At 39.2% G+C, this 8337-nt stretch overlaps 1 pseudogene; it reads left to right on the top strand.

The window, feature by feature from the left end:
* The first annotated feature begins 4272 nt into the window (after positions 1-4272).
* Positions 4273-4371, top strand: LOC119253605 (U6 spliceosomal RNA; annotated as a pseudogene).
* Positions 4372-8337: the final 3966 nt, after the last annotated feature.

Genomic DNA, 8337 nt, shown 5'->3' with positions numbered 1-8337 from the left:
CATGTCACATTTTACTCTATCATTTGATGTTTGGGGATAAGTTGGGATCAGTTGCTCAGTTGGGATCTCCAAGACACATTTTTTATGCTTGTGAAAGCATCCCACCCAGAAGCTACTAAAAGAGAAGCTTGATGAGAAATGAACACGCTTATGAAGACAGAACTCCCAAATAAGTTTTACTCCTATTTGGCAATCTACACATAGAATTGCTTCCCAGCCTAGAGTAATGGTGAAGATACCATGCCATATGAGGCCTTGGTATTTGAAAACTGAATTTCCCAGGCCATTTGGCAAACCAAACCATCCAAATACATGATTATGATTATGATTACAAAGCAACATAGGAATGAAAAGGGTTGTTTAATTCAGGCAAATACTGGGAAATCACAGAGTTACTGCTCTATCGCCTGCCATCTTTATATTGTCCTTGAATCATTGTTTTCTCAGTCCAGTCTAGTTGCTTTTGCAAGCTATACTTCTTATTTCTCTACAGCAACAATTTGTTTAACTATAGGCCAATTAATCTATGACTTGCCTGAAAATAAAACAATATGAAAACAATCCTATGCCCCTAACTGGAGACTCTGGTGTGTTCTGTTCATTCCTTTTCCAAGTGAACAAGTTCATTTCTCATTTGGTTCCTTGACTAGAAACTAAGTTTTGCAGTTTGGTGGAAACCTACTTTGTTTCAATTGTCTTGAGTTAATCCTCACCTCTGGGTATCTCTCTTTTCAAGAAAGGAAACCTGAAGGATAATAACCAGGATAGGCAAAGGACTAGCTATGTTTTCCTTCCTACTATGTCCTAGATGATAGGTATGATTGCTTCTTGTACTATCTGTTCATCTTTGTTATATTTTTCGGGCAACTGAGCCTTGGTCTTCTTTTCAAGAAACTTGCACTGGAATGAAATTTCTAAAATCTAAGTTGGAGTTCTTAACTCCAACTTAATTTTCCTTGCTAAAATATAAGATTTTTCCCAATGACACTTAGAGACCAGAAGCCAAAATTCTCTTTAAAAATTTGTTCCCTCCCTTTACAGTTCTGTTGACTCATTTGACTACGGGGATCTCCACCCATCTCCCTCATAAAACCAGGCCTTTTTCTGTACAGATGGGTTGTTGCTTTCATTATTGATGCGTAATTGACATATAACATATTGTTTCACATGTGTGACATAATTTGTTATTTGTATGTATTGTGAAATGATACCATATTAAATAGAAATCCATCACTACACTGAGTTACTACATTTTTTCCTCTTAATGAGTATTTTTAAGATCTACTCTCTTTAGAGATGTGCAATATGGTATTATTAATGATAGTCATCATGTTGTATTTACATGCCCATGACTTATTTACTTTATGGCTAAAATTGTGTACTTTTGACCCCCTTCACCTATTATCTCTCTCTAAAACTGCCTCTGGCACCTACCAATCTGTTTTCTGTATCCATGAGCTTGGTTTTTTGTTGTTGCTGTTTTCAGATTCCACATATAAAAGAGCAATTCCTATTTGTTTTTCCTCTGTATGACTTAATTCATTTAGCATAATGCCCTGAAGCTCCATCCTTGTTGTCCCAAAAGGCAAAATTTCATTGCTTTTATGGCAGAATAATATTCTGTTGAATATGTATCTTTCTTTTTTTCTCCCTACCATTTATCTGTTGATGGATACTAAGGTTTGTGTGTATCTTTTTCGCCCCCCTTTATCTGTTGATGGATACTAAGGTTGTTTCCATAACTTGGTTATTGTAAATGGTGTTTTTGCATTAAACATGGAAGTAGGAATAGTTTTCTGGTTTTTTTTTTTTTTTTTTTGCAAAAATACCTAGAAATGGGATTACTGGATCGTATGGGGTTTCATTTTTATTTGTGGGGGCAATTTCCATCCTGGTTTCCATGGTGGCAGCACCAATCTACATTCCCACAAACAGTGAACAAAAGGGTTTCTTTTTATCCACATTCTTGCCAACACTTGTTATTTCTTACCTTTTTGATAATAACCATCCTAACAGGTATGAGGTGATAACCTCATTATGGGTTTGATTTGCATTTCCCTGATCATTGAGCATCTTTCCATTGTGCCTACATGGCAAGGGGCAGAGGATGTGTGTGTGTGTGTGTGTGTGTGTGTGTGTGTATGTGTATGGAAAAGGAATGAATAGAACACACCAGAGTCTCCGGTTAGGGGCATAGGATATAAGAACTGGGGTGTAGGCCAGATACGTGGGAGGGTGAGATGATCCACCAGAGACAGAATGGGGAACAGAACAGGCAGACTGACTGAAACACACTGCTGAGGGGAGCAGCGGGTGAGACAGGAGAGGTCTACTTCACCATGTGAGGTGCTCCCTGGCTGGCTGGGGATTGAACTTGTGCTGCAGAGGCTGCGGATTGCTTCATAGTGCGGTGCTTAACCCCTTGCACCACCAGGGAGGCCCTCTCCTAAGCTTTATGAATTTTTTTTTTATTTTCTTTTTCTCATAATGTAAGCAGCAATTTGAATTTTTCTGAAGATTTAAAGTTAATTAATACACATTTAGGCAAAGGGTGCATACTTCTTGTTAGAGAGTAAAATGTGAATATGAAACAAAGTTCTGATGCCAAATTGCTGAGAGTTTGGCAGGAGAATAGGGGAGAAGGCCAAGGGTGTCAGAGTACAAAGAAAACAAAGAATGCCTTGGAGAATAAGGAATGGAAATGGGTGAATGAAGGAATCAGAGAGAACTTCCTGGAGGAGGTGATCTTTAAGTGCCAATTTGTTTTTTTAAAGATTTTATTTATGCATACAAGAGCTGGCATATAGGCCAGAGGTGGTGATGGTGGTGGTGGTGAGAGGATTCACCAGAGACAGAGTGGGGAGCAGAACAGGCAGATGTACTGAAATTCACTGGAAAGGGGAGCAGTAGGCGAGACAGGAGAGGTCTTCTGTGCCATGTGGGTAGCTCCGTTGGCTGGCCGGGGATCGAACTTGTGCTGCAGAGGGCTGTGGATTACTTCACAGTGCTGTGCTTAACCCCTTGTGCCACCAGGGAGGCCCTTTAAGTGCCAATTTAAAGCAAGGATTAATTATAAATGGGCAGATTCAACATATTTTTATTTTTCTGGGACCCAGTGAAGAGGTATGCTGAATAGTAACATCCTGAACAAATAAACTAGGGAGGAAAAAGCAGTGGTGAGTAAGCCAGTGGTTCTTTTACAGTGACATGTAGAATCCATTAAATGGAAAATAAATGCTTTGTGTATATAACTTTAATAAAAATCATTTTAGTTGGCAAGTGATAATTCAAAATAACTTATAAAAAAGTGAGAAGGGAAAGAGGAATTTATCAGTTCAATTAACTGAAGCTTGGTGTATCTTGATTTAGGAACTTGGATGACTTTGTTTCTTTCCATTTCTCAGCTCTGCTTGTCCTTTTATTATTGGCTTGTTTTAGGTAGGTAGGTTCTGTTCAGAATGTGGTAAGATGGCTTGAAAAAATCCACACTAACCCATTTAGACTCTCAGAAACCCTGGCAGAAATTCTTAGTGCAATTCTGATTCACCTGTTTGAGTCACTTCCTTACCTCTGAACACACCAGTGGGCCAGATCTGAACTCTGGGAAGGAGGTTGTAGTGTGATCAGTACACCCTGATTACATGGACTGAAGTAAGGAAGGTAACACAAGAGAAAAGTAGGATCCTGATACTAAAGGATGATTCTGGACAAAGCAAAAAACAACAGATCATAGCAATAGTGTCTTTCTTTCTGGAATGGTCCCATATAGTACTATGTCCTAATTCAATATAATAATGATAGTCATATATGTATGTGACTATGCTCTCAGAATAGTTTTAAAGACCCCATGTGTGCTATTTTCCCTGTCTGCAGTGTTCCTTTCTAACTTCACCTCCCTCTATCAGCTGGTTGATGACTTTATCCTTCATGTCTCAACATGACCTGTCAAACAGGGTTAGTACTTTTTTTAATGTAGCCCTCACTACTGTGTTTTTGTGTGCTTACCAGAAGTCTTGTTAATTCTTGCTAACATTTACTTAAATTTTTGACTCCCTGACCATTTGGCAGTTCCATGAGGACAGGAATGAAATGATATCATTTACTGCTAATTTGCTTTTTGCCTTGCACAATGCCTGGCAAAAGTGGGTACGAAAATATTTATTGAACGAATAAATAACACAAATTAAGTCTTAAAAATCTAAAATATTTGGCTAAAATTTATAATTCAATTCCTTAAACGTTCTCCTTTAAGTTTGTTAGAAGTCACATTTAGTGTTTTTCAATGGCACATCCCTGAAAATGGAACAACAGAGATTAGCTTGGCCCCTGAGCAAGGATGACACAAAAATTCCTGAAGTGTTCTGAATTTTTTAGATCTTAAAAGTTTCCATCGTAAGAAAAATTTTTTTCTATGTGTGGTTGTTACAGGGCAGGGAGAGAGGCACTCCAGACCCCACAAACCTGCCTGCTCTAAATAGGTTCTGCCATCCGCCGCAACAACACAAAACATATGAGACTTTAATGAAAGGAACTTTAATGCAATTAGGAAACAACACAGGAAAGGCAAAGAATATAGTTTCTAAATCAAGCATCCAAAGTTACCTGTCCCCTCGTGGGTAAAAGTCCACCCAAGCAGGATTGGCCCAGAGCAAGGCCCCAAAGCCTGTCACAGGTCTAAAGCATCTTCCAGTGGGGACCCACAGAAAAGGATCAGAAACAACCAGAAGTCTGGGAAGAAAAGAGCAAAATCAAAATCCAGACAAAAACCATATTGTCACCTCCCCACGGGTCTCTCACCCACATCTGTGTCACCCCGTCCATGACCAAATGGCAAGTGTAGATTCTTCATGTGTCTCTTGGCTCCATGTGCCTCCTCCAGGTCTCCTTCTGGCTCCATCCTGCTTCCTTGCTTCTTCAGTCTCCTCTGCAGCTTCTTCTCTCCCTGCTCAGCTCCACCCTCCTTTTGGGTGGGGCAGGAAACCTGGAACCTCCCCCTTTCCTGGGGACCACCCTGTTACATGGTGACAATGTTATCTGGACATATTGTTGTGGTCACCAAAATATATACAAATATTGAATCATTATGTTGACACTTAAAACTTACATAATGTTATATGTCAATTATACCTTGATATAAAAATGTCACATCTAACAACTGAGTGTACCAAGGTCTTGGTATCCAGAAGATCTGAGTTTCTATTGAGGGTTACAGTAGGTTGCTTTTAGTTAAGGATATTAAATATTTTATAATTAATCAGGTTTTTCTTATATACTGGATTTCTAAGAAGGCAAAGTGCCAAATTTGCTGAATTCATTGAAATATTTTATACTGTACTTTTAAAAAACATACCTCAAATACCCTTCAAGCCCAAGTGGGGTATAAATAAATAATTAATGAAGAGTGATAATTTTTACTTCCTGAAATTAAAATTAGAGCAGAAACATTGTTCTCCATGCTATCTTTACTTTTTAATTTTTATTTATTTATTTATTTAAAAAAAAGATTTATTTATTTATACAAGCACTGGGTACAGTCAGAAGCGTGGGAGGGTGAGAGAATTCACCAGAGCCAGAGCAGGGAGCAGAGCAGGCAGAAGGACCGAAGGACACTGCTGAGGGGAGCAGCGGGTGGCAGGAGAGGTCTGCGCGCCATGTGGGACTCTCCTCCAGTGGCCGGGGAGCAGCTGGGGATCGAACCGGGGCTGCAGAGGCTGCGGGCAGCTTCGCAACCCAGCGCTCAACCGCTGCAACACCGGGGAGGCCCTCCACGTTATCTTTATTAAACCAATGGTAGATAGCTGAAAAGAACTTGGAGTTAAACAGTTTTATAGGATCTCTTCCTCCACTGGAGCGTATTTTGACTTGAGAAATCATGAAACGACATAGTTCTAATTGCTGCAAGTGGAGCTGGATTAGTTTATGATGAATTGTCCATTATAGATATCACCTCCCCCTTGCTTTTGGAATACTTGCTGTTGAGAGATTTATCTCACTGATATTTACAAAGATGTGCCTCACTCACATAGAGGTCTGGGTACTGGAGAAGCCATCAGGAATCTCAGAAAGAGGTTCTTCAAAGAAGTTTGCATAACAACAGTAGCTGGCTCACATCTGCTTTCTCCTCTAGGTCCCTTCTGTTGGCCTCATTTCCAGAACACTCTTTTAAAATGGAGGCTAAGGAGAGTGTCATGGAAATATAGACCAAGATTTATCCACTGCAGAATATTCTCATACCAGTGCGTTTCTTCAGGAGTTGAGGTCCAAAGCATACCCTTCAGAATCAAACATGATTCTGATAATCACCAGATTTCTCTAAAGCTGTCTCAGAACCTTGAGGTAGATGAGATATGAAATTGAAGATTCTAGCTAAACCTGAAGCTCTTTCATGGAAGTAAATATGGAAATAATGTGCTTCTTGTTCTGCGTTAATGGAGAAGTCTTCTATAAAAAATTGTCCTAGTTCTATATCTATGCTATTTTTAAATTAAATCTATTAGCTTTATTGAAATACTTTTTGCTTGTTGATTATTCTTTCCAGCAATCCAATTTGCCTAGTTTGGGGAAGAGTAAAAGAGTTCTGCATAGAGTAAATGCATAACTGCACTCAGGGTTAAGGAAGAGAGAATTTCTTCCTACCCTTCCTATTAACCCATGGCCTAAAAGTTTAACAAGTTGAAAAAATAAACTTAAGGTTTGACCTCAAATAATCTTTGCAACATCTTAATAAGCTAAAAGTATAAATGAATGGAAACATATTGACTTTATTTTCAATAAAATAGATCTTTATATTAAGAGTCTTTCAAAAATTATATTTTAGGTTTCAACAAGTTTAAAATAGAAAGAAGCAAGTCCATGTTGTTTGATGAGCTATTCTCTTCTACTCTTGATTATATCCAATATGCCTTCTCTAATCTTCTATGTCGATTGCCCAAATTTCATAGGAAAGAATGGGCACTATAATGGGGCAAAAGTATGTCAAAAATCATATCAAACAAAGGGAATGAAACTAGTGAGAAATTTGTAAAAGCTTTTTTGGCATGAAAAAGAGAAAAGAACAAAGAAATTGCTGGTGGTGGCCTTGCGATGGGGTGGAATTTTTAAGTGCTTGTCAGTTTCTTGGGTTCTGAGTCCATGGCCTAATTTATGTCTTTGTTTCATGGAAGCCAAAGGACTTTTTAAAAAATTTGGATAAATTTCATGGGAAGAGAGGATGATAATTGGCTTTCCCTATTGTTTGACTTTAGAAAAAAAGTAGTAGAAGAAGCTTTACAGATGGGAACCATAACCAAGGAGATTTTAAAACATTTTAAAATAGCAAGAATCTGAAAATTAAAAAAAAACCTCTTGGTTTTTATAGAATACTTACAGAGCACAGCAGACTAATCTTATTACTGTGTAAGAGATTGGCATTCATTATCCCCATGCCATGATTGCTGCTCTTAATTAACTTGCCAAATTGCCTTTGTAAGTTCTCTCTTTCCTTGATGCTTTCTTATTTCAGAAGATGTAGGGCCTCCCTGGTGGCGCAAGGGGTTAAGTTGTGGCTCTATGAAGCTATCCTCTGCCACCGCAGCACTAGTTCAATCCCCAGCCAGGGAGCAGACCCACATGGCACAGCAGACCTGTGCCATGGTCTCCTGTCTTGCCCACTGCTCCCCTCAGCAGTGTATTTCAATCAGTCTGCCTGTTTTGTTCCCCACTCTGTCTCTGGTAAATCCTCTCACCCCCCCACACCTCTTGCCTATACCCCAGCTCTTGTATGTATAAACAAACAAATCTTTAAAAAGATGTAAAATGCTAGGATGAGACAAAAATTCTGATAACAACTTGGGAAATTTGGAATTGGAGTGTAAAGTCATTACAGTGGGCCTCCCCTGGTGGCGCAGGCAGTTGAGCGCCAGGCTGTGAAGCTGTCTGCAGCCTCTGCAGCACCAGTTCAATCCCGGCCAGCCGGAGAGGGTCCCACATGGCGCAGCAGACCTCTCCTGTCTCTCCCGCTGCTCCCCTCAGCGGTGTATTTCGTCAGTCTGCCTGTTCTGTTCCCAGCTCTGTCTCTGGTGAATCCTCTCACTCTCCCACATATCTGGCCTATACCCCAGTTCTTATATAAATAAATAAATAAATCTTTAAAAAAATCAGCTTTAAAAAAAAAAAGTCATTACAGTGATCAATTGTCAATGACATAAAAACACTTCTTCATCAAAGGTGTTTGTATATTCAACTTAGAAATTTGGGCATCAGGTAAAAATCAGGTAGTTGTAATAGATGTAGCCTAAAGTAACCTCCAATGAGTGATGCCCTTGAATGTAGAGGCAACATGTTATTTGCTTTTAACCA

The sequence above is a fragment of the Talpa occidentalis genome, unplaced genomic scaffold, assembly GCF_014898055.3.
Source record: "Talpa occidentalis isolate TD23 unplaced genomic scaffold, MPIMG_talOcc4v2.1 talOcc4.2, whole genome shotgun sequence".
Classification (NCBI taxonomy): domain Eukaryota; kingdom Metazoa; phylum Chordata; class Mammalia; order Eulipotyphla; family Talpidae; genus Talpa; species Talpa occidentalis.
This window is presented reverse-complemented; position numbering and strand designations above follow the sequence as displayed.